The 27419-nt window shown below is 39.2% G+C and overlaps 1 pseudogene; it reads left to right on the plus strand.

Moving 5' to 3' along the window:
• The first annotated feature begins 20764 nt into the window (after positions 1-20764).
• On the plus strand, positions 20765-21059 carry LOC110569014 (COX assembly mitochondrial protein homolog; annotated as a pseudogene).
• Positions 21060-27419: the final 6360 nt, after the last annotated feature.

Raw genomic sequence — 27419 nt, forward strand, 5'->3', positions numbered from 1 at the left:
ATGTCTTTGTCCGAAAATGGATAGTAATCATACTGGTGTCAGTGTTACTGTATACACTAAATGAGGTAATATACATCAAGAGGTAACATTAAAATTGCTATGCATGAATTTGAAATAGTTATGTGAAATTCTGGTTCTAATTAACAACAATAGGTTGCAAGCTCCTTCGTGGCAGAGTCTGGTCTGAGTCCCAGCCTGAGCACGTGTTGGCACTGAACAAACATGGTTAAATATATGGAAGGACCAAGATACTTGCTTTCTATGGAAAATTCATAATGCATCTAGGATAATGAGAAACAAAACTACAATGAAGTAAACGATTAAAAAAAGAAAGTGAGTCTGTGTGGTTTGCTGTTCTCCGGCCCCAAAGTGGGTGGAATGATCGTGAAAACTGGTACTCAGGTAATGGACACTCATAAATGAATGGCACAACCTTCTGTAGAACAACTTTACAAAGTTATCAAAACCTTAAAAACAAACATAATATGCAACAAAATCCCAATTCCAATTCAAGAAAGCTATGAGAGATATTCAAAGATGTATCCAAACATGTAACTACGTGGAGGTTATTATACTGAATACAGGAAAACCAAAAGCCACTTTCTTGCCGAGCAATAGGAACTGACAAAATAAATTACGTATATCCAGACAACAGGACACGATACAGCCAACCTTTAAAATGATTGTATAGAAGAGTACTTATTGATAAGAAAAGATGTCTAGAATATACTTATTTTTTAAAAAGAGGTTACCAAGCAATAAATACAAAAAAAAAATAGTCACGCACCATATGATGGACAGTGATGAACAGTATATATGACTGTGGTCCAGTAAGATTATAATAGAGCAGAAAAATTTCTCTCACCTAGTAACATCATAACCATCCTAACATTATAGCACAACATATTACTCTTGTGTTTGTAGTGATCCTGGTGTAAACCTACTGTGCTGCCAGTCATATAAAAGTATAGCATATACAATTATGTATAGAACATAATACTTCATAATGATAATAACTGTTACTGGTTTATGTATTTACTACACCATACTTTTAATTGCTATTTTAGATTATACTCATATATATATATATATATATACACACACACACACACACACACATATATATGTAGTACTTTAAGTTCTGGAGTACATGTGCAGGATATATATACATATCTGTGTATATATATATGTAGTGCTTTAAGTTCTGGAGTACACGTGCAGGATATATATACATATCTGTGTATATATATATGTAGTACTTTAAGTTCTGGAGTACACGTGCAGGATATATATACATATCTGTGTATATATACATGTAGTACTTTAAGTTCTGGAGTACATGTGTAGGATTGTTGCATAGGTACACACATGCCCTGGTGGTTTGTTGTCTCCATTGCCCCGTCACCTACATCAGGCATTTCTCCCAGTGTTATCCCTCCCCAACCTCCCCATCCCCTGCTGTCCCTCCCCTAGCCCCTCAACCCCAACATACCCCAGAGTGTGATGTTCCCCTCCCTGTGCCCATGTGTTCTCATTGTTCAATACCTGCCTGAGTGAGAACATGTGGTGCTTGATTTTCTGTTCTTATGTCAGTTTGATGAGAATGATAGTTTCCAGATTCATCTATGTCCCTACAAAGGACACCAACTCATCATTTTTTATGGCTGCACAGTATTCCATGGTGTATATGTGCCACACTTTCTTTGTCCAGTCTATCACTGATGGGCATTTGGGTTGGTTCCAGGTCTTTGCTATTGTAAACAATGCTGCAATGAACATACGTGTGCATGTGTCTTTATAATAGAATGATTTACAATCCTTTGGGTATAAACCTAGTAATGGGATTGCTGGGTCAAAAGGTATTTCTATTTCTAGATTCTTGAGGAATGACCACATTGTGTTCCACAAGGGTTGAACTAATTTACACTCCCACCAACAGTGTAAACTGTTCCTATTTCTCCACATCCTCTCCAGCATCTGTTGTCTCCAGACTTTTTAATGATAGCCATTCTAACTGGTGTGAGATGGTATCTCAATGTGGTTTTGATTTGCATTTCTCTAATGACCAATGATGATGAGCATTTTTTCATATGTTTATTGGCCTCATAAACGTCTTCTTTTGAAAAGTGTCTGTTCATATCCTTCACTAATATTTTTAAAATTAACTGTGAAACAGCCTCAGACGATCTTTCAGAAGGTATTCCTGAAGAACGCATTGTTATCACAGGAGACGACAACTCCATTCATGATATTGCCCCTGAAAACTTTTCAGAGTGACAAGATGTGGAAGAGGAAGATGGTGAGTTTGTTGATCCTGACCCCATGTAGGCCTAGGCTAGTGCATGTGCTTGTGTCTTACTTTTTAACAAAATTTCAAAAAAATTTTTTTAAAGTTTTTAATAGAAAATAGCTTATAGAATAAAGATCTAAAGAAAGAAAATATTATACAGTGGTAAAGTATGTTTGTGTTTTAAGCTATGTCATTAAATGAGCCAAAAAGTTAAAAAAAATAAAATTTTTATAAAGAAAACTACAGTAAGTTAAGGCTAATTTATTATTGAATAAAAATAATTTAAGATAAATTTAGTATTGCCTAAGTATACAGTGTTTGTAGAGTCTACAGTAGTATACAGTCATGTCCTAAACTTTCACATTTATTCCAGTCACCCACCGACTCACTCAGAATAACTTCTAGTTCTCCAAGCTCCAGTCATGCTAGTGCCCTTTTATAGGTGTACCATTTCTAAAATATTTTATACCTTATATTTACTCTACCGTTTCTGTTTAGATATGTTTAGACAAATATCATTGCATTCTAATCACCTACCGTATTCAGTGCAGTCACATGCTGTACAGGTTTGCAGCCTAGGTAGGAGCAATAGGTTATACCATGTAGCCTAGGTATATAGTAGGCTGTACCATCTAGGTTTGTGTTAGTATACTCTATGATGTTCGTACAAGGACAAAATCTCTGTTGTTAAACAACCCATGACTGTACATGTAACAAAATGTTAACAATGATTATCAGTGGGCTTATACTTACTTTTTCATTTTGTTTTTCTGAATTTTCTCGTGTTTCTGTGGTTAAGCATGAATTCTTGGTGTGATTTAAAGAAAACAAAATTAACAAGAAAAAAGTGGTCTCAAATACATTTCAAGGAATTTGGGAGGTTTGGGAAACACATAAAAAGTCTTATAGCACAAAGACCTATATTTTGATTCCACTGAGGCAACTGGAAGGGTGAGGTGAAGCCTAAAGGATAAGGTGGAGGAGGAGTTGGAGATATTTTAGTAAGAGTCGCATGGTATGACACAACATCTAAGGAGAAGAAGTACACTTATCACAGTTGCTAGAGAGGTAAAAATTGAGGTTATGGTTGCTTTCCATTGACCAAACCACCTTTCAAACCAATTTTAAATAGGATTATTGATGCCAGAATTTTTAGCTAGCTCATTTGATAAAGCAACAAGTCCTTGGAAGGCTTTTGTTATGCTTCTATCAGGAGCAGTGTTGTTTGGAATAAAGGTACAACACTGGGTTTTAATCATAACACAAACACCACCTTTCTCCGCTAATATCATTTCTAAGGCTATTCTGTTTTCCCAGGCCATTTGGCTAGTCGATCTTAATTGTTCAGCTATTCTTAATTGTTACCCATCAGAACAACTTTTTTTTATTTTTTTATTTTATTTTTTATTTTATTTATTTATTTTATTGCACTTTAGGTGTTGGGGTACATGTGAAAAACATGCAAGATTGTTCCATAGGTGCGTACGTGGCAGTGTGATTTGCTGCCTTCCTCCCCTTCACCTATATGTGGCATTTCTCCCCATGCCATCTCTCCCCAACTCCCTACCCTCCGCTGTCTCCCCCCTACTCCCCCCTAACAGACCCCAGTGTATAGTGCTCCCCTCCCTGTGTCCATGTGTTCCCATTGTTCAACACCCGTCTATGAGTGAGAACATGCGGTGTTTGATTTTGTGTTCTTGTGTTAGTTTGCTGAGAATGATGGTTTCCAGGTTCATTCATGTCCCTACAAAGGATGCGAACTCATCGTTTTTGATGGCTGCATAATATTCCATGGTGTATATGTGCCACATTTTCCTTGTCCAGTTTATCATCGATGGGCATTTGGGTTGGTTCCAGGTCTTTGCTATTGTAAACTGTGCTGCAGTGAACATTCGTGTGCATGTGTCCTTATAGTAGAACAATTTATAATCCTTTGGATATATACCCAGTAATGGGATTGCTGGGTCAAATGGAATTTCTATTTCTAGGTCCTTGAGGAATCGCCACACTGTCTTCCACAATGGTTGAACTAATTTACACTCCCACCAACAGTGTAAAAGTGTTCCTATTTCTCCACATCCTCTCCAGCATCTGTTGTCTCCAGACTTTTTAATGATAGCCATTCTAACTGGTGTGAGATGGTATCTCAATGTGGTTTTGATTTGCATTTCTCTAATGACCAATGATGATGAGCATTTTTTCATATGTTTATTGGCCTCATAAACGTCTTCTTTTGAAAAGTGTCTGTTCATATCCTTCACTAATATTTTTAAAATTAACTGTGAAACAGCCTCAGACGATCTTTCAGAAGGTATTCCTGAAGAACGCATTGTTATCACAGGAGACGACAACTCCATTCATGATATTGCCCCTGAAAACTTTTCAGAGTGACAAGATGTGGAAGAGGAAGATGGTGAGTTTGTTGATCCTGACCCCATGTAGGCCTAGGCTAGTGCATGTGCTTGTGTCTTACTTTTTAACAAAATTTCAAAAAAATTTTTTTAAAGTTTTTAATAGAAAATAGCTTATAGAATAAAGATCTAAAGAAAGAAAATATTATACAGTGGTAAAGTATGTTTGTGTTTTAAGCTATGTCATTAAATGAGCCAAAAAGTTAAAAAAAATAAAATTTTTATAAAGAAAACTACAGTAAGTTAAGGCTAATTTATTATTGAATAAAAATAATTTAAGATAAATTTAGTATTGCCTAAGTATACAGTGTTTGTAGAGTCTACAGTAGTATACAGTCATGTCCTAAACTTTCACATTTATTCCAGTCACCCACCGACTCACTCAGAATAACTTCTAGTTCTCCAAGCTCCAGTCATGCTAGTGCCCTTTTATAGGTGTACCATTTCTAAAATATTTTATACCTTATATTTACTCTACCGTTTCTGTTTAGATATGTTTAGACAAATATCATTGCATTCTAATCACCTACCGTATTCAGTGCAGTCACATGCTGTACAGGTTTGCAGCCTAGGTAGGAGCAATAGGTTATACCATGTAGCCTAGGTATATAGTAGGCTGTACCATCTAGGTTTGTGTTAGTATACTCTATGATGTTCGTACAAGGACAAAATCTCTGTTGTTAAACAACCCATGACTGTACATGTAACAAAATGTTAACAATGATTATCAGTGGGCTTATACTTACTTTTTCATTTTGTTTTTCTGAATTTTCTCGTGTTTCTGTGGTTAAGCATGAATTCTTGGTGTGATTTTAAGAAAACAAAATTAACAAGAAAAAAGTGGTCTCAAATACATTTCAAGGAATTTGGGAGGTTTGGGAAACACATAAAAAGTCTTATAGCACAAAGACCTATATTTTGATTCCACTGAGGCAACTGGAAGGGTGAGGTGAAACCTAAAGGTACCAAGCCAGCTGGTAGTTGACTAGTATTTTTCCAGTGTCATGTGGTTAAGGAAAATGCTAATAATCCTGATCTCCACGTTCCCCAGCCAATGCCACATGAGCCTCCAGTCAGCCTCACTTGGAAATCTGTCAGCCTCAGAGTCTTTTATCTCCTATTTGAGATCTGGCGATCTGCACAAAGCAAAGTGACCCATGTTCTGTGTCACATCAAGTTTCAAGGCTGGAACCCACTGCACCTCCTTCCCACCCCCAGAGGAAAAGGTGAGGCAGGAGGCTTCAGGGCAAACACGCCAGCCAGTGCTCCCCAAAGCATGAACAAGGCACCACCACCAAGGCTCAAGGCCTAATGACAAATGCTTGCTAAACAATCTGATGGCTCAATTTTTTTAACTTGGCTACACACACACACACACACACACACACACACACGTGCTCACACAATATAAGCAGCAGAGAAGTATCAGTTCTGGTTTTCTGCAGTTGCTACATTTTTATATTTTCCGGTTGGAAATTGCTTCATTCTCTGCAAATGTCCTCCCCACTTTATCTCTCTAGCCTTCCTACTTTACTGAGAGCCCTGAAACTCCCAGTGCCTGGAGTGTATAAACCTGTTCACAAACCTATGGCACAACCATGAAATTATTGGAAATTCTTCATGAGCTGTCCTTTCTCTGAAAATGTCTTCTTGTTGCTATATCTCTAGCAGCCTTCTAGCACATGACTCGTGCCCTCCCTTCAGTGTTTGGATGGGTCTAAGGATACTGGGGCAGTTTCAGGAAAGATCTAGCACCAGCTTTCTCCAAGAAAAAAGGCTCTTTAGCATCAGCATCACACTGGATCCAGAATTTTGTTTTACAATGTCTTGAAGAACTATGGTCAGTTCCTTCTAAACACGGAATTGCTGTTCTGAGGTCAAGACCAAAACCAAGGCTTTCAGGGACATATGCTGGGCCCCTGATCACTTTCCTAATACTCTAAGGGAGAATAGGAAGAAAGGAAGGAAGAACTATAGCATTTGTTGTTGTTGGATGACAAAGATTTTTTTTTTCTAGTAGGTGTGGGCTTATAGCATGGGTTTAATGATGTAGTATAAGGAAACCTCACTTGTTGAGTGGATAAATCTTTTGAGACTTTTTGAGTTCCAATTGAGAAATAACCCAACACAAGAAGACTTAAGCAAAAGGAAATATATTGTCTCAAGAAAATGAAAATTTCAAGTGTAGGTTTGGCTAGATACACAACTCAGGTCAAATGATGGAATTAATCAATGCCTCTCTTGCTATTTGTCTAATTTCCACTGTTCACTTTATTCTCAGCACACTCTCAAACTGGACATCCAATAACCCAGGCTCTCATCAGATTAAAGAAAGAATGCTTCTCACCTTTAAAACAAAATATATTCCTCCCAGCTTTATTAAGGTATAACTGACAAATAAATATTTGTATTGTACAACCTATTTTGAGACAGAGAGAGATAGTGGAATGATTAAATCAAGCTAATTAACACATCTGGCACTTAACATACTTATTTTTGTGATGAGAACATTAAAGATCCACTTTTAGCAGTTTTCAAGTATATAATGTATTATTATTAACCATAGTCATCATACTGTACAACAGATCTCCAGAACTTATTGATCTTGTCTAACTGAAACTGTACACCCTTGGACCAACATCTCCCCATTCCCCACACTCCCAGCCCCTGGCAACCACTGTTCTACTCTCTGTTTCTATGAGTTTGTCTTTTTTAGATACCACATGTAACTGACTCATGCAGCATTTGTCTTTCTGTGTCTGGTTTATTTCACTTAGCATAATGTCCTCCAGGTTCATTTCTGCTGTTGCAAATGGTAGGATTTCCTTCTTTTTTAAGGCTGAATACAATTCCATTATATGTAAATATATATCACACTTTTTCTATCCATTCATCATTCAGTGAACCCTTGAGTTGATTGCATATCATAGCTATGATGAATAATACTTGATATGGTTTGGCTGTGTCCCCACACAAATCTCACCTTGAATTGTAATAATTCCCAGGTGCCAAGGGTAGGGCCAGGTGGAGACAATTGAGTCATGGGGGCGGTTTTCCCCATACTGTTCTTGTGTAGTGAATAAGTCTCATGACATCTGATAGTTTTATAAGTGGGAGTTTCCTGCACAAGCTCTCTTGCCTGCCCCATGATGTGATTTTGCTCCTCATTCACCTTCTGCCATGATTGTGAGCCCTCTCCAGCCACGTGGAACATGTGGAACTGTGAGTCAATTAAACCTCTTTTCTTTATAAATTACCCAGTCTTGGGTATGTCTTTATTAGCAGCATGAGAAAAAACTAATATAATACTGCAATAAACATGGGTTTGCAGATATCTTTTTAATATACTGATTTCATTGCCTTTGGATATTGTTGGAAATGGGTTTATAACATTGGGAAAAATCCACACTGAGGCACTCAGCAAGGGTAGTTTACTTCTTGCAGGAAGGGTGCAACTGACAGATAGCTGCAGGATTTGAGTCAAAGTTGTTCTGGGGGAAGTTCCAAGATGGCTGGTTAGGTGCAGCTCAGGATTGCAGCTCAGGATTGCATCTCCGAGTGAAAGTGCAGAGGGTGAGTGGACACCACATTTCCAGATGGATTTTTATTGCCCACAGACCAGAAGATTCCCAGGCGAAGGAGCCCCACGGGTCGACAGGGCAGCTGTTTTGGCCAGCGCGGCTGTTTTGCCTGCGCCCCGGCACAGTGGTTCCCGGTGCAGAGTAAACAGGACTGTGTTCCCACTTAGCCAGCAAGGGGAGCTGAAACAGGGAGCCAGGCCAGGAGATTCTCAGGCAAATAAAAGCACCACGAATCTCAGAGCTGCGGTTTCAGCCAGTACAGTGGGTCACCACATGGGAAATCACACAGATCCCGGCGCCTATTCAACAGGCGACCAGCACACCTGGGAGAGAGCCGACTGTCCAATTAAAAAATAAAAGGTTCTGAGGCAGGGAGCCAGGAGATCAGGCCCTGCTGGTCCCACCTCCACAAAAACAAAAACAAAAACAAAAAAACAGCAATTGGAAATGCTCTAGGTTGAGAGTTTCACAGCAAGCACAGCTGAACCTGGGATGATCCAGCTCTTTGGGGGAGGGGTGTCTGCCATTACTGAGGCACTCCACCACTACGCAGGCAGTCTGCCATTCCTGAGGCAGCCTGCTGTTGCTGAGGCAACCTGCCATTGCCGAGGCAACCCGCCATTACAGAGAGAGTCCGTCATTACAGAGGCAGGCCAACATTGCGGAGGCAGTTCTAACTACACCCATATAAACAGGACTGCAGGGAAGTTCACACGGCAGCTGGGCGAAGCCCACAGCAGCTCAGCGAAGCCTCTGCATGCTGAGAGTGACTAGGCTGCCTTCTTGTGGGCAGGGCAGCCCTGAAGAAAAAAAAAAGGCAGCAGCACAGCGGAAACCCATAAAGCCCTAACTCCCTGGGACAGAACACCTGGGGAAAAAAAAGGGGTTTATGAGTTCTGCTGCTGCAGATTTAAATTTACCGGCCCAGCAGCTCTGAAGGAATGGGGCTCACAGTGCAGCACCTGAGCTAATACAAAGGACAGACTGTTTCCTCAAGCAGCTCCCTGACCCCTGTATATCCAAACAGTCATCTCATAAAGGAGAGCTCAGACTGACATTTGGCAGGTATCCTTCTGGGACAAAGCAGAAGAAGAAACTGGTAGCAACCTTTACTGTTCGGCAGTGGCTGCAAGTGATTCCCAGGCAAGCAGGGCCTGGAGTGGACCTCAGCAGTCCCACAGCAGAGAGGCCAGACAGTTAAAAGGAAAATTAAGAAACAGAAATAACTTCATCAACAACAAACAGGATGTCCACTCAGAGACCCAATCAGAAAGTCAACAACTACAAAGCCGACAGGTGTATAAATCCACAAACATGGGAAGAAACCAGCGCAAAAAGGATGAAAATGTCTGAAACAAGAACACCTCTCCTTCTACAAGGGATCACAACTCCTCACCAGCAAAGGAACAAGACTGGATGGAGAATGAGTGTGATGAAATGACAGAATCAGCCTTCAGAAGGTGGGTAATAAGAAATTTCTGTGAGCTAAAAGAATATGTTCTAACCCAATGCAAAGAAACTAAGAACCTTGAAAAAAGATTTGATGAAATGCTAACGAGAATGGACAACTTAGAGAGGAATATGAGTGAATTGATGGAGCTGAAAAACACAACATGAGAACTTCGTGAAGGATGCACAAGTTTCAACAGCCGAATTGACCAAGCAGAAGAAAGGATATCAGAGGTCAAAGATCAACTCAATGAAATAAAATGAGAAGGCAAGATTAGAGAAAACAGAGTAAAAAGGAAAGAACAAAGTCAACAAGAAATATGGGACTATGTGAAAAGACCTAATCTATGTTTGATAGGTGTACCTGAATATGACGAAGAGAATGCATACAACCTGGAAAATACTCTTCAGGATATTATCCAGGAAAACTTCCCCAAACTAGCAAGGCAGACCAATATTCAAGTCCAGGAAATACAGAGAACACCACAAAGATATTCCTCAAGAAGAGCAACCCCAAGGCACATAATCGGAAGATTCACCAGGGTTGAAATGAAGGAGAAAATGCTAAGGGCAGCTAGAGAGAAAGGTCGGGTTACCCACAAAGTGAAGCCCGTCAGATTCACAGCAGATCTCTTAGCAGAAACCCTACAAGCCAGAAGAGAGTGGGGGCTGATATTCAACATCCTTAAAGAAAAGAACTTTCAACCCAGAATTTCATATCCAGCCAAACTAAGCTTCATAAGTGAAGGAAAAATAAAATCCTTTGTGAACAAGCAAGTACTCAGAGATTTCATCACCACCAGATCTGCTTTACAAGAGCTCCTGAAAGAGGCACTACACATAGAAAAGAACAACCAGTACCAGCCACTCCAAAAACACACCAAATGGTAAAGAGCATCAACACAAGGAAGAATCTGCATCAACCAATGGGCAAAACAGCCAGCTAGCATCAAAATGGCAGCATCAAATTCACACACAACAATATTAACCCTAAACATAAATGGAATAAATGCCCCAATCAAAAGACACAGACTGGTAAATTGGATAAAAAGCCAAAACCCATCAGTGTGCTGTATCCAGGAAACCCATCTCACATGCAAGGATACACAAAGGCTAAAATAAAGGGATGGAGGAAGATTTATCAAGCAAATGGAGAGCAAAAAAAAGCAGGAGTTGCAATTCTCATCTCTGATAAAATAGACTTTAAAGCAACAAAGATCAAAAGAGACAAAGAAGGACATTACATAATGGTAAAAGGATCAATGCAACAAGAAGAGCTAACGATCCTAAATATATATGCACCTAATACAGGAGCACCCAGATACATAAGGCAAGTTCTTAAAGACTTACAAAGAGACTTAGACTCCCACACAATAATAGTGGGAGACTTCAACATCCCATTGTCAATATTAGACAGATCAACGAGACAGAAAATTAACAAGGATATCCAGGACTTGAACTCAGACCAGGACCAAGCAAACCTAATAGATATTTACAGAACTCTCCACCCCAAATCCACAGAATATACATTCTTCTCAGCACCACATCACACCTACTCTAAAATTGACCACATAATTGGAAGTAAGTCACTCCTCAGCAAATGCAAAAGAATGGAAACCATAACAAACAGTCTCTCAGACCACAGTGCAATCAAGTTAGAACTCAGAATTCAGAAACCAACCCAGAACCGCACAGTTTCATGGAAACTGAACAACTTTTTCTTGAATGTTGACTGGCTAAACAATGAAATGAAGGCAGAAATAAAGGTGTTCTTCTAAACCAACGAGAACGAAGACACCACATACCAGAATCTCTGGGACACATTTAAAGCAGTCTCTAGGAAAATATATAGCAATAAGTGCCCACATGAGAAGCAAGGAGAGATCTAGAATTGACACCCTATCATCAAAATTGAAAGAGCTAGAGGAGAAAGATCAAAAAAACTCAAAACCTAGCAGAAGACAAGAAATAACTAAGATCAGAGCAGAATTGAAGGAGATAGAGACACGAAAATCCCTTCAAAATATCAATAAATCCAGGAGCTGGTTTTTTGAAAAAATCAACAAAATAGACAGACCACTAGCCAGATTAATAAAAAGGAAAAGAGAGAATAACCAAATAGATGCAATAAAAAATGATAAAGGGGATATCACCACAGATTCCACAGAAATTCAAACCATCATCAGAGATTATTACGAACAACTCTACGTACATAAACTAGAAAACCTGGAAGAAACGGATAAATTCCTGGACAGTTGCCTCCTCCCAAGCCTAAACCAGGAAGAAGTCAAAACCCTGAATAGACCAATAACAAGGTCTGAAGTTGAGGCAGCAATTAAGAGCCTACCACCCAAAAAAAGCCCAGGTCCAGATGGGTTCACAGTTGAATTCTACCAGACATACAAAGAGGAACTGGTACCATTCTTTCTAAAACTATTCCAAATAATCCAAAAAGAGAGAATCCTTCCCAAATCATTTTATGAGACCAACATCATCCTAATACCAAAACCCGGCAGAGACTCAACAAGAAAAGAAAACTACAGGCCAATATCCATGATGAACATAGATGCAAAAATCTTCAATAAAATACTGGTAAGCCTATTGCAACAGCACATCAAAAAGCTTATCCACCATGATCAAGTAGGATTCATCCTGGGGATGCAAGGCTGGTTCAACATACGCAAGTCTATAAATGTAATTCACACATAAACAGAACCAAAGACAAAAACCACATGATTATCTCAATTGATGCAGAGAAGGCCTTTGACAAAATTCAACAGCCCTTTATGCTAAAAACTCTCAATAAACTAGGTATTGACGGAACGTATCTCAAAATAATAAAAGCTATTTATGACAAACCAACAGCCAATATCATACTGAATGGGCAAAAATTGGAAGCATTCCCTTTGAAATCTGGCACTAGATAAGGATGCCCTCTCTCACCACTCCTATTCAATATAGTACTGGAAGTTCTAGCCAGAGCAATCAGGCAAGAAAAAGAAATAAAGGGTATTCAATTAGGAAAGTCAAATTGTCTCTATTTGCAGATGACATGATTGTATATCTAGAAGACCCCATCGTCTCAGCCCAAAATCTCCTGAAACTGATAAGCAACTTCAGCAAAGTCTCAGGATACAAAATCAATGTGCAAAAATCACAAGCATTCCTATACACCAATAACAGAATTAAAGAGAGCCCAATCAAGAATGAACTGCCATTCACAATTGCTACAAAGAGAATAAAATACCTAGGAATACAACTAACAAGGAACGTAAAGGACCTCTTCAAGCAGAACTACAAACCACTGCTCAACAAAATAAGAGAGGACACAAACAGATGGAGAAACATTCCATGTTCATGGTTAGGAAGAATCAATATCATGAAAATGGCCATACTGCCCAAAGTAATTTACAGATTCAACGCTATCCCCATCAAGCTACCAATGACCTTCTTCACAGAACTGGAAAAAAACACCCTAAACTTCATATGGAACCAAAAGAGAGCCCGCATAGCCAAGTCAATTCTAAGCAAAAAGAACAAAGCGGGTGGCATCACACTACCGGACATCAAACTATACTACAAGGCTATAGTAATCAAAACAGCATGGTACTGGTACCAAAACAGCATGGTACTGGTACCAAAACAGAGATATAGACCAATGGAACAGAACAGAGGCCTCAGAGGTAACAAAATATATCTACAACCATCCGATCTTTGACAAACCTGATAAAACCAAGCAATGGGGAAAGGATTCCCTGTTTAATAAGTGGTGTTGGGAAAACTGGCTAGCCATATGCAGAAAGCAGAAACTGGATCCCTTCCTGACACCTTACACTAAAATTAACTCCAGATGGATTAAAGACTTAAACATAAGACCTAACACCATAAAAACCCTAGAAGAAAACCTAGGCAAAACCATTCAGGACATAAGCGTAGGCAAGGACTTCACGACCAAAACACCAAAAGCATTGGCAACAAAAGCCAAAATAGACAAATGGGACCTAATCAAACTCCACAGCTTCTGCACGGCAAAAGAAACAGTCATTAGAGTGAATCGGCAACCAACAGAATGGGAAAAAATTTTTGCAGCTTACCCATCTGACAAAGGGCTGATATCCAGAATTTACAAAGAACTAAAACAGATTTACAAGAAAAAAACAAACAAGCCCATTCAAAATTGGGCGAAGGATATAAACAGATACTTTACAAAAGAAGACATACATGAAGCCAACAAACATATGAAAAAATGCTCATCATCACTGCTCATTAGAGAAATGCAAATCAAAACTACATTGAGATACCATCTCACACGAGTTAGAATGCCGATCATTAAAAAATCTGGAGAAAACAGATGCTGGAGAGGATGTGGAGAAATAGGAACACTTTTACACTGTTGGTGGGAGTGTAAATTAGTTCAACCATTGTAGAAGACAGTGTGGCGATTCCTCAAGGACCTAGAAATAGAAATTCCATTTGACCCAGCAATCCCATTACTGGGTATATATCCAAAGGATTATAAATTGTTCTACTATAAGGACACATGCACACGAATGTTCACTGCAGCACAGTTTACAATAGCAAAGACCTGGAACCAACCCAAATGCCCATCGATGATAAACTGGACAAGGAAAATGTGGCACATATACACCATGGAATATTATGCAGCCATCAAAAACGATGAGTTCGCATCCTTTGTAGGGACATGAATGAACCTGGAAACCATCATTCTCAGCAAACTAACACAAGAACACAAAATCAAACACCGCATGTTCTCACTCATAGACGGGTGTTGAACAATGGGAACACATGGTCACAGGGAGGGGAGCACTATACACTGGGGTCTGTTAGGGGGGAGTAGGGGGGAGACAGCGGAGGGTAGGGAGTTGGGGAGAGATGGCATGGGGAGAAATGCCACATATAGGTGAAGGGGAGGAAGGCAGCAAATCACACTGCCACGTACGCACCTATGGAACAATCTTGCATGTTTTTCACATGTACCCCAACACCTAAAGTGCAATAAAATAAATAAATAAAATAAAAAATAAAATAAAAAAATAAAAAAAAGTTGTTCTGATGGGTAACAATTAAGAATAGCTGAACAATTAAGATCGACTAGCCAAATGGCCTGGGAAAACAGAATAGCCTTAGAAATGATATTAGCGGAGAAAGGTGGTGTTTGTGTTATGATTAAAACCCAGTGTTGTACCTTTATTCCAAACAACACTGCTCCTGATAGAAGCATAACAAAAGCCTTCCAATGGACAATTTAGAGAAGAATATAAGTGAATTGATGGAGCTGAAAAACACAACACGAGAACTTCGCGAAGCATGCACAAGTTTAAACAGTCGAATTGATCAAGCGGAAGGAAGGATATCAGAAGTCGAGGACCAGCTCAGTGAAATGAAACGAGAAGACAAAAATGCAGAAAAAAGGATGAAAAGGAATGAGCAAAGTCTCCAGGAAATATGGGACTATGTGAAAAGACCTAATTTACGTTTGATAGGTGTACCTGAATGTGATGAAGAGAATGAATCCAAGTTGGAAAATACTCTTCAGGATATCATTCAGGAAAATTTTCCCAACCTGGCAAGGCAGGGTAATATTCAACTCCAGGTAATACAGAGAACACCACAAAGATATTCTTCAAGAAGACCAACCCCAAGGCACATAATTGCCAGATTTATTAGGGTTGAAATGAAGGAGAAAATACTAAGGGCAGCTAGAGAGAAAGTTCAGGTTACCCATAAAGGGAAACCTATCAGACTTACAGCAGATCTCTCAGCAGAAACCCTACAAGCCAGAAAAGAGTGGGGACCAATATTTAACATCCTTAAAGAAAAGAACTTTCAACCCAGAATTTCCTATCCAGCCAAACTAAGCTTTATGTGCGAAGGAAAAATTAAATCTTTTGCGAACAAACAAGTACTTAGAGAGTTCACCGCCACCAGGCCTGCTTTACAAGAGCTTCTGAAAGAAGCACTATACATATAAAGGAACAACCAATATCAGCCTTTCCAAAAATATATCAAAAAGCAAAGAACTTTAACACAATAAAAAATTCACATCAACTAATGGGCAAAACAGCCAGCTAGCATCAAATGCTGGTATTAAACTTACATATATTTTAATTGGATAAAAAGCCAAAACCCATCGGTATGCTGCATCCGGGCCCATCTTACATGAAACAATACACAAAGACTCAGAGAGAAGGAGGAAGATTTACCAATTGAACAGAGAGTAAAAATAAACTAATAAACAAAAAGCAGCAGATGCAATTCTCACCTCTGATAAAGTAGACTTTAAAGCAACAAAGATCAAAAGAGGCGAGGAATGACATTACATAATGGCAAAAGGATCAATGCAACAAGAAGAGCTAACGATTCTATAGATCAACGAGATAGAAAATTAACAAGGATATTCAGAACTTGAACTCAGACCCGGAACAAGTAAACTTAATAAATATTTATAGTACTCTCCACTTCAAATACACAAAACATACATTACCACCTCACACCTATTCCGAAGGTGACTATATAATTGGAAGTAAATCACTCCTCAGTAATCGCATAGCATTTCATAGGTTTAAATTAAATATTGGTTGGCTGTTTGTTTGTTATCTTCTTCCCTTACTCCTTCCTGATTACATCATTAAGTATAATTATCAGTATAAAAGAGGTTTTCAATACCCATTACTAAATTGCATTCTAGCCTGGGCAAGAAAGCAATACTCCCATTCTCTCTCCCTCTTTCTTTTCCTTCTCCCTCCTCCCCATTCTCTCTCTTTCTCTTCCTTTTTTCTCCTTCCTATTCTCTCTCTCTCTTTCTCTAAAAAAAAAAAAAAAAAAAAAAATGCAGTGGCTTGAGGTGACTTAAACAATTGGGGCAATAAATAAATAAAAAGACTTATTAAAAACCACTTAAGGCCAGGAGCTGTGGCTCACTCCTGTGACCCCAGCACTTTAGGAAGTTGAGGCAAGTGGATTGCTTGAGGCCAGGAGTTCAAAACCAGCCTGGCCAACATGGTGTAACCCCATCTCTACTAAAAATACAAAAATCAGTAGGACAGGGGAAAAAAAAAAAAAAAAAAAAAAGAAACACTACTGATTTTTGTATGTTGATTTTGTAACCTACTGAATTTGTTTATTAGTTCTTTTGGTGGAATCTTTATGCTTTCCTTTAGATAAGATCATGTTGTCTGTAAACAGAAACAATTTTCTTCCTTTTCAATTTGGATGTCATTCTATTTATTTATGAGATGGAGTCTTGCTCTGTTGCCCAGGCTGGAGTGCAGGAGCATGACTAATTTTTTTATTTTTTATAGAAACAAAATTTCACCATGTCGGCCAGGCTGGTCTAGAATTCCTGATCTCAAGTGATCTACCCATCTCGGCCTCCCAAAGTGCTGGAATTACAGGCATGAGCCACCATGCCTGGCCCATTCTCTCCTTTTAAATAGCTTCATGTAAGTTCCACAGAGATTCATGTTGGACTGGCCAGAGTGACAGGTTATCTACACAAATCAGATGACTTGGGAGATAAATTTATTGATGAAAACTTGGGTCACATGCTCTCCCCTAGCTACTCCAAAGAAAAATTGAGGTGATGTTACCAGAAGAAGACAGAAAAAATGGAGGTCAAGCAAAACACTAGATGCCTCCCACAATAGATATGTGGCAGTCTTAGAAAGAAAGACTGCTGAGGGTATAGGTAAGGACTCCTCAAGGGTCAGCATTTCCAAGGACCTATCATGCCAACAGCTCAGAAGCTCAAAGGTTTTAGAGAAAGTGGTAGAAACAACTTTCAGAAGCATCACTCCAGAGTTGAATCACCACAATCCCCAAATTCCAGGAAATATAGACTCATGTAAGCAGATGTGTTTCAAAAAGACTTCGTGAAAAATGTAGGACTTGCACCGAGTTTTGAAGAATGGGTAAGATTTGGGCTGAAAGATGGGGAAGAAGAGCAGCAGAAATCATCCAGACCTGCATGAATAAGGTCAAGGACTCTGGCTCAAATGCGGAAAACTGATGGTGGGAGAGGAAAAGCCACGTCCTCCTTGTGAGATCAGCCTATAGGAGGTAAGGAGGCATACTGGGCAAGAGGAACGAGGGGTTTGAGTCTCCCGACTAAATTGATATTACTGAGGATAGTGATTAACTTTCTTTCTGTCCTCTTCCTCTTTTTGTCTCTAAAGTTTTAACGTTGCCAATATGTTTATTCTCCCTTGGTCTAAATGTAGGAGTTTTCTGTATTCCATTCTAATTGTTCTGAGGAGCAGGGTTGCAGAGCCCATGAGCCACATGCAGGAAAGCATTCTCTCCAGCCCCTTCCCCCTGGATCCACTGTAAGCACATGCTTTACCCCATCATGTGTGTATTATACCACAAGCCTGAGGTTTCCATCCTCTCATCAAGGCGTCCATGCTGCCAAGCAACAGGGGCGTGTTGACAAAAGTTAAGGAACTCGATTCCTAGGAGATGTAGTAGATTAATTAGATCACTAGTAAGTAGAAATGAATATCTATTGTCATTCAGGAGAAAGAAAGGAGCTGGCAGACTGGGGCACAGAACAGCTAAGGGATGGAGAAGAAAGAGTTAAATAAAAGTCTGAGAACAAGGAGTCCTTTCAGAGTCCGAGAAGGGAGTAAAGTGGGAAGCCTGAACATATAGCCAAAAACACAGGTTTGGAATCAGAAAAACTTCAGTTTGAATCTTTCACCTACTAGCTGTGGGGCAGAATTTAATCTCTTTTAAGGAAAATAAAACTTGCAGTTTATTACAGTATTAATAAAGATGAAGGAAGTAGAGTAACTGGTTCTTCAGATGATTGTACTACCACTTCCCTGCTGTGAGTTCTTGGTCAGATTAACCTATTTAAACTACAGTTTCCTCATCTGTAAAGTAGAAATGATAAAAACACGTAGCTCATAGGGTTGTAGTGAAGATTAAATATGAAGATGCACATAACAAGCTCCACACAGTGTTTGGCTATTCTAAGCACCCAATACATGTTAATGATGATGACGGTGATGCTGAATATATTGATTATATCAGTTAGATGCTTGCAACTGAATGAGACAGAAAACCCAGGCAGAAGTGACTTAAACAGCAAGGATATGTTATAATTCACATGACAGGAAGTCCTGAGTTCAAGAGGTTACAGAACGGGTAATTCATTGGTTCAAAGACGCCAAGAACTTAAGTTCTTTCCTGTCTTCACTCAGAGTTTCTCAGCAAGTTGGCAGTTTTCTAACTTGGGTTGTCTCTTGTTGGGTGCAAGATGACTGCCACTACTCCAGATATGACATCTCGAACAACCTCCCACAGTGGAAGAAGGAAGAGACCACGCTTTTTAAGACAGAGGACAATTTTTCTGGCAACCACCATACACCAGCAGACTTTCCCTCATATCTCATTAGCCAGAATTGCATATACATGCTGATGGCTAAACCTATCACTGGCCTCTCAAGAGATAAACAAAATCACGTCTCGGTGAGCAAGCAAGAAGGTGAACATGGTGGTTGAGAAGGCAACTGACATCAACCCCTCAACAATGGTGATGAAAACTATGGGCCCTTAGAGGACAGAGTTCTGGGAGGGAAGAGAGAGCCACATCTGGGACAGAGGTGAAGAGGACACTAGCTGTTTAGTGGAGCTCCTAAGAGAAGAGTCTCGGAGTCACAAAATTTGGAGTCACAAACTGAACTCTTGGCGCTGCCATTTCCTAACTGTGTGAACAAATTATTTACCACTGTAGAAACAAATTGTTTCTAAATTAAGCCATACAGAGTATGTGATTAACAAATAAGTGAAACCATCATTAGTACTTCTGGCCTAGCAACAGGCACAGGAATCTGGTTGTTACACCAACAATCATTAAACTTACCGAATACAAACATGAGTCTATACATAGTGCTTCAATAGACCCTTTCTTCCCCAGGATGAGAAAGCTTGTTCAGAATGAAGAGACAAGGGCTGACTGCAGAGACAAACGGGATTCAAAATCAGATCCCAGCACTATCATTTAGGGAAAGTTATTGGGAAAGTTGCTGAATCTTGGGAAAGTTATTGAGCTGCCTTGTGCTCAGTTTTTTCATCTGCAAAATAGAGTAACAGCTTATTAAGTTATGAAGATTAAACAAATGCCTGAAACTGTGAATGAGGACAGCCATTGTTAGCACGTTTATTCTTTTTATGTAAAGATGCAGTAACTCTATTCTGTGCCTTACTCACTTTGCTACTTGTCACTACTAGAGGAGCAGTGAAAAATCTGGCTTGAATTCTTGTTCTTTCTCTTAGGAGCCACATGGCCTCCGAGTATCAGGTACTCCTTCAATAAAAGGATTGGCCCACTTTTCTCTCCAGAGATGAGAGGTTCCAAATAAAATGTTTTGAAGACTGAAACTCAGCATATGATGTTTCATTATTTATACTTATTATCTCCTACGATTCCAATTTTTGTCTCATTCTTTCTTATCACCTACGCTTTTCTCTGGCTTCGTGCCTGGAACTTTTTCCTATACTATGTCACTACTTACCATAATCTCCAATATCTCTACTTTCTCTTCTACCCAAATCTTTATGCATCATTACTAACAATCTCTTAAATGTGCCTTAAACTTTTATTATAAGATAGTGGTGTGTATATACATACATTTAAATTTATTTTAAATTTAATCTAGCCTTCCCAAGCTCACAGAGACTCATATTAAATTAGCATATGTAAAATGTCAAATAAGCGTATAGTAGTAATTACTATAAATGCTAAATGAAATATGATTTCAACAACTGTTTGCTGAGGTCCTGCCTGTGTATAACACTGTGCTACAGAGATGACTCTAACAGAGTTCCTGGCCTCAAAGAGCTGACATATTCCAATTTGGTAGTTAAGACCTGTGAATAAGTAAGCACTATACATAAAACACCTCTAAAATAATAAAGGTCTTTTAGAAAGATCGATGGGTTTATCTGACCCAGGTGGCAACATAGTTGCCCTCTCTGCCTGCCAAGATGGCGCTCAACCCCAGCGGCATCTAAGACATATCGAAAAAGATGTTTTGATCCTTAACATAATGAGAGGAATGACCAGAGAGAGGTGTTCTGCACAAGTTCAAGATTTTACCAAGTGTTGCAAGAACTCTGGAATCCTTATGGTGGTAAAATACTGGAAAGAAAATTCTGTATTGAAAGAATGTCTTAACTGCTTTCTATAATTATCCAATCTTTTACAAAGAATACAAAATGGAATACCTGAAGGCAAGTGAAGAATTCAGAAAAACTGGAATTTCTACCAAGTAAAAGCTACAGAAGCTTCCCACAAGCCTGTAGGCAATATTTGAATGGGACTCAGAACTCTAATACTGATGGACGTCATTTATAGTATAAATCACCTGAAATAATGAACTCACGATAAGAATGTGTGTTTGCTTTATCCTAATTATAGAAATACTAATTTTATCTGAAATCAGATCTTTTATTAAAAAGAGATTGATGGACTTCAAAGACTTTGAAGTGGATGTACCTGAAAAAAAAAAAAACACTAAAAGCATTCACTAAAAAAAGGTGAGTTTTCTTTAACAATATTTAATATTGTAAATGTTTGAGATTATGTCATTTTTCCAGAACAAGTGAAACCTAGATGACAACTTGCTAAAACTGTATTTAGATATTTATCAATTCCATATGCTCATTCTTTCTGATCCTGCCTAAGGAGGAGGCAGAGTCTGGTTGTGCATCACGGGGTGGGATTGTGGCCTCTAACCTGGGTGTTTAACTCCCAGAAAACAGAATGCTAATCAGGGTGCTGGGGAACACAGTCTTTATTGGATGGAAGGTGGAATGAATTCCCTTTAACATTTCTGTTTCAGTCTGTGTTCTTGGTAGTAAACAACAGAAACCAACTCTGACTATATTAAACAAAAACATTTATTTGAAGGTTCTTAGGGGCTCACAGAGTCCACAGCAAGCTAAAGGCTAGTCTTGGAACATAGGCCGGAACCAAGGCTGCTCCACACAGGCTAAGGCATTAAGATCACAGCTAGTCTCACTCCTAACATTCATCAGGCCCAGAACAAGAGTACAAATAGAGCCCATGGTTGAGCTCACAACCTATCCACTTTTTCATCCTAGCCCCAGCCCCATTTCACACCACAAGGGCCCTCAAGCACACTGGTGAGAACACTCAGCCCATTGTGCAAGCTCTTTCTACACATTGCTCACATTCCCAAACAGATGCTCCTGCCGCTCTGAGGACCTGTGACTGCAAACGGTGGTGGCCTGATCTGCTCTGACAGTCTTTGGGCCCTTTGGGCAGGGAATCCCAGGATTCTGGGTACCCATAGTCTAGTCTAGGAGGATAGTCTAGAGAATATGGACATTAGGTGAGCAGAGGTAAAGCCAGAAGAGATCACAGTGGGGCCCTCTAAAGCCAGGGGGCCATCCTGTTCAGATCTAAAGAAGATCCTGCTTACAGCAAAGGGCTGTCACACAGCAAGACTCATTGGGGCTGCCTGGAACCATACTACTGGCACGAACCTTGGATGCCACTCTTTCAAGAGACCATATCCAGGTGGCATCATCCAATGGCCAAGCCCAAGTCACCTGTCCCCCCAGGCTAGTCCAGGAAGGCAGAGGCTTCGCTCACATAGGCCCTTGGGCTTCCTCCTAGGACTAGGACCATGAAACAGTACAAAAGAAAATTAGGGTACTATGAACCAGGATGATTAATTGGATAACCCTAAAGCATCAAACATGTATAGCTGTCCCTTAAGACACTACCACTCTTTTTTTTCCCCCTTAGTTAGATTTCAGGCTGGTCTCAAACTCCTGGGCTCAAATGTTCCTCCCACCTCAGCCTCCCAAAGTGCTGGGATTACAAGCATGTGCCACCTTGCCAGCCCTTTTATTACTCTTGATAGCTGTTTATTCTGTGCTAGTTCTGGAAACATGACCATTGCCAAATACACCTAAGAAACAAATCTCTAGTTAATGTCAATTTGTGTGTGTGGGAGGGTTGGGGGCGGGGAGGATATACCCATCCATAAGATCACAGGACAAAAAGAACCATTTATTGTATTTAATTATTGTTGGCATTGATCTACCTTCCTACTTTTTCTCATGTTCCTCGCCCTCACCTCAAACATCTCTACTTGCTTGGAAGTTATAAGTAAGCAAAAGGACAGTCATGCACCACATAACAACATTTCAGTCAATGACAGACCACATATATTATAGCAGTCCTACAAGGTTATAATACTATATTTGACTGTACCTTTTCTATGTTTAGATACATTTGGATACATAAACACTTACAATTGTGTTTTGACTGCCTGTAATATGGTAACCTGCCTTATAGGCCATAGCATATACCCTAGCTGTGTAGTAAGAGGTACCATCTAGGATTGTATAAGTACACTCTATGATGTTTGCTCAACAACGAAATTGCCTAACTACACATTTCTCAGAATGTACTCCTATTGTTAAGCAACACATGACTGTACTAAGAAAGATATCATAGATTATTAGATCAAAAATCCCTCTGATATTATGAGGCTCCAAGAGTCCTTTGAATATGGCAAAGAGGAAAAACCCAGTTCTAGTATCAAATTGTGCTGGAGTGGGACCAGAAACAGACCCTTCCACGATGGCCCTCTCCTGAAAATCACCATCCTGGACAAATGTTCAAGAGCTAAGTCAGGGAGAAAAGCAGCAGACAAGTAATTTGGAGATCACAGAATCCTCACTGTATTAGTTTGCTCAGGTTATCATAATAAAATACCACAGAATGGGTGGTTTAAACAGCAGACATTTATTTTCTCCCAGTTCTGGGGACTAAAAGTCTAAGGTCAAGGTGCCAGCTGATTCCATTAATGAGGGCTCTTATCTCAGAAAGGGAGAGAGAAAGTGAGTTCTCTGATTTCTCTGTTAGGAAACTAATTCTATGGGATCAGGATACCCCCTTAAGACCTCATTTAACATTAGTTACTTCCTTAGAAACCCCATCTCCAAATATAACCACACTAGGGGCTAAGACATCACAGTAGGAATTTGCAGAGGGGACATAAACATTAAATCCATAACACTCACTAAACAGCCAGATATCTTAAATTTTTATGTTTATTCTCCCATTTATTAAACGTGAGGGGTCCAGGCGTTAACTGCACACACATACAAAATCATTGAGTGAAATCTTTACATACATATGAACATACAAGAGGTGGCGATAAAAATCCATCCTTTAGAAACACAGAAAGTTATGTGTGCTGGCTTATAATACTGTAGTGACCAAAATATATTATTAAATGAAAAAAGAAAGTTGCCGAACATTGTGATGGGTATGGGGCTGACTGTGTAAAAGTAAGGAGGAATCATATATACACCCACACTTGCATGCGTCTGAACTATCTCGGAAGGGACATATGAGCAAACTGACAGATGTGATGGCAGGGACTGGTGGTTGGGGACTGAAAATGAAGGAACACTTTTCATCAATTTCCTTTGTGCAGTTTTTCCTGAAGGAAGCGTTGTGGGAGCAAACAAAAGTTGAGGTGCACTAGTTTGTGATGTTGCTCCACAGATCCACAAAAGAATGGAACATGTACAGGTATTATCTATTCAAAATCTTTAAAGGAAAAATAGAGAAATACATTTTGCAATTAAGCTAATAGGGAAGTAAGCTACAAAGCAGTTAGCAGCTATACCTAAACCTCTCAGAGGACACAAGTTTTTTAATCCCCCCTCCTAGGAGCAAAGTCTTAAGCAGATGAGGTCGTTTTTAAAGAAATCACTGGGAAATCTATACTTAATTGAAGCCTGGAATTTGCTTCTGGAATTTGTTTCCTCTGTTTCTCTTGCTTCCTGTTTATTTCTTAAGTAATGGAAGCACAGAATCAGCAACATTATTTTCTAACCTTTGGAGAAAATAACTAAACATGGGCAAAGGAGATCCTACGAAGCCCAGAGTCAAAATGTCACCATAAAGTTTTTAGTGCAAAGTTGTGAGGAGAAGCACAAGAAGCACCACCAAATGTTTTAGTCAGCATTTTGGAAATTTCCAAAACATGCTCATAAGTGTAGAAGAACAGATCTAAACAGAAAGGAAGTTTGAAGGCATGGCAAAGGTGAACAAGGATCATTATGAAAGAGAAATGAAAATTCATAGAGAAACAACAAATTCAAATGATTGTGCCATTGACCAAATACAAGTTTGTAACTGAAAAACAAAGTTGTAGGAATTTTGTTGACATTCTCAATGTATCTAAGTAAATACATTTTTTTAACTAGTAAAAAGTTAAGAAAGATGATATCTGCTGTTTGAAAAAAAAAAAAAAAAACAAAAAAACAGTGAAATCCTCCAATATTGTTTGAATAATTGTTTTAAAAGATTTGCTTTTATCTGTTAAAAATGTGAATTGAGGAACTAAAGCACACTTGGTGCTTAGCCCTAGAATATATTAAGGGAGTAAAGCGAGCTTTCAGAATGGCTTGCTAACTGATTTCTAGCAATTGCCATGTTAAACAAGACCCAGGGGATTTTTGAGTTCAGTATTAGCACACGGGTATCTTTTCTCTCAAAAGAAATCTACCCTGGTGCATCAGCCCTCATCATTACAGAGAAAAAGAATGTGGGTACAGAGAAAATGGGAAACAAGCATAAAGCAGAGCTAGAGATAACTTCCTAGAGAGTACGCCTCCGAGAAGGAAAGGGAAGGAGGGGGCAGAAACCTCTTTCTGACACGTGTGTGTGCAGGCACTTTATAAGCATTGTCTGATTTAATCTTTTCAACAACTCAGTGAGACAGGTACTGTTATTCTCCCTATTTTTCCAACGAGCAATTGGGAAACCCTTGCCCATAGCCACTCAGCTTTGAGGGTGTGTAAGTTGCCATGTTGAGGAGAAGGTGGCAAAGGAGTGCTGATGGGGTTTGGGAGAGCTCAAAATTTCCTGCTTGCTCGTAACCTCACTTCTATTGGGGTCAACCTAATTTCACACATGGCCTGTATTCCCTTGTGCTAAAATTAATTTGTAAGATTGTCCTACATTTTTCTTTAGAGAGTGACTCAATTTGAAGGCACTTCGTCACTGGGGCACAAACATCTTTTCTAAGTGGGTACTGTTTCTGCTAATTAAGGAAAAGTGAACACTGGAACAAGCCAGGAGGGCAGTCTCTGACTCATCCTCTTTGGCTTCATCTGTGAAAATGGACTCTGGGAATTCAAAAGAAGCGAGATGATAAAAAGCAGGGCCAGGCACGACCCTTCAGCTTGTTGGAAAACATTTGAACGTGGCTTCTGTTTGACCCAGAAATAACGTTTCTACAACTGAAATCTGTTTAGACAGTCATCAAAAATATCTCTGCCTCTTTTCTCGCCCAGAGTGCTTCTGGAGCCACAGCAAATCTTAACTCAGATATTCTAGAACACCTCCACCCATTGGCAAAGGAGGACCAAAGCTGTCTATTTTAGGGTCTAACAGTTGGCATGCAATTAAAACTATACGGGCCTCCAAGGAGAATAATTTATTTATGGGTAAATTAGAATCACTGCAATATAAACATGCTCCCACGGATCAGGAATTCGCTATGCTCAACCAGGGACCGTAAGAACTCTGCCACTTTTACAATATGGAGCTTATTGTTTCAAAACAAGCAAAAGATCAGACATCTCTAATCCATTTTTTAACATCAGTCCCAAATGCTGCAGTAGGGCTCCAGTCAATACTATCCGTATTTTAGCATTGGTCATGATTTGAGGTATTTGATCATGAGAAATTATAAGCAAAAAAAAGGAAAATTTTCTTCTTCCTAAAATTATATTGGTATTAAAGTTCAGACTGAGGGTATTTTTGGTTTCATTTGGTTTTGGCTTTGAAAACTTTGCTGACCAGAGATTTAGATTGGGATAAATGAGTCTCATTATGCTGGTTTATTTCATGTCATAAATATGCTAAAATAAACTAAAGGAAATCATACCTTATGTTTAAACAGTGAAAAATAGAAAAATAAGATTGCTTATAGTATGTCATCACTGTTCTCCTGAGAACAGGGTTATTATAATACCTCTGTTTGCCAATACAGCATCTTTAATTTTCTTTAAAGATTTTTAATTTTTAAAAATCTTTAATTTTCTCCTTAAGAGTTTTCCATACTAATGAGAGTATGTCCCCACCGCCCACAGTACGGCTTTATAAAAAGATATAAAGTATACAGAAAACACACAAAAGCATGTGTTGCTCCCAACTCTTCAAAACTATATCACAATGTTCTGTGGCGTAAGTTATTTTTTTCCTTCAACTTATTTTTGTGTTCTGATGTAGAAAAAAAGTCTGAAACATACAGCTAGGATTTAGTTGTGTAGCTCTGTTATTTGATCTATGTTTCCCAGATTGAGAATTTAAAATTTTTGTAACCTGTGACTATGTACTCTGGGTTATATATTTATGCTCCTTTTCCTGCCCACCTGCCCCCTCCACTATCATGAATTGGCTCTGGCATAAGTATTTACATGTGATTTCTAACTAGACTCTTTGGTGGTCGAGCCCATTCCACAGAAAGAGAAATGGAGAGCTGAAAATTATCCCTGAGCACCTCTCCTTGGATCAGTCTTCATTAAAGCACCTATTGGTTTTTCATGGAAACAGTCATTACTACATAAAATAATATCATTTTTCATTTACTTGTTACTGTCTCC

Source organism: Aotus nancymaae, unplaced genomic scaffold, assembly GCF_030222135.1.
Source record: "Aotus nancymaae isolate 86718 unplaced genomic scaffold, 86718_ANA_hifiasm-v0.15.2.pri h1tg000014l, whole genome shotgun sequence".
Taxonomy (NCBI): Eukaryota; Metazoa; Chordata; class Mammalia; order Primates; family Aotidae; genus Aotus; species Aotus nancymaae.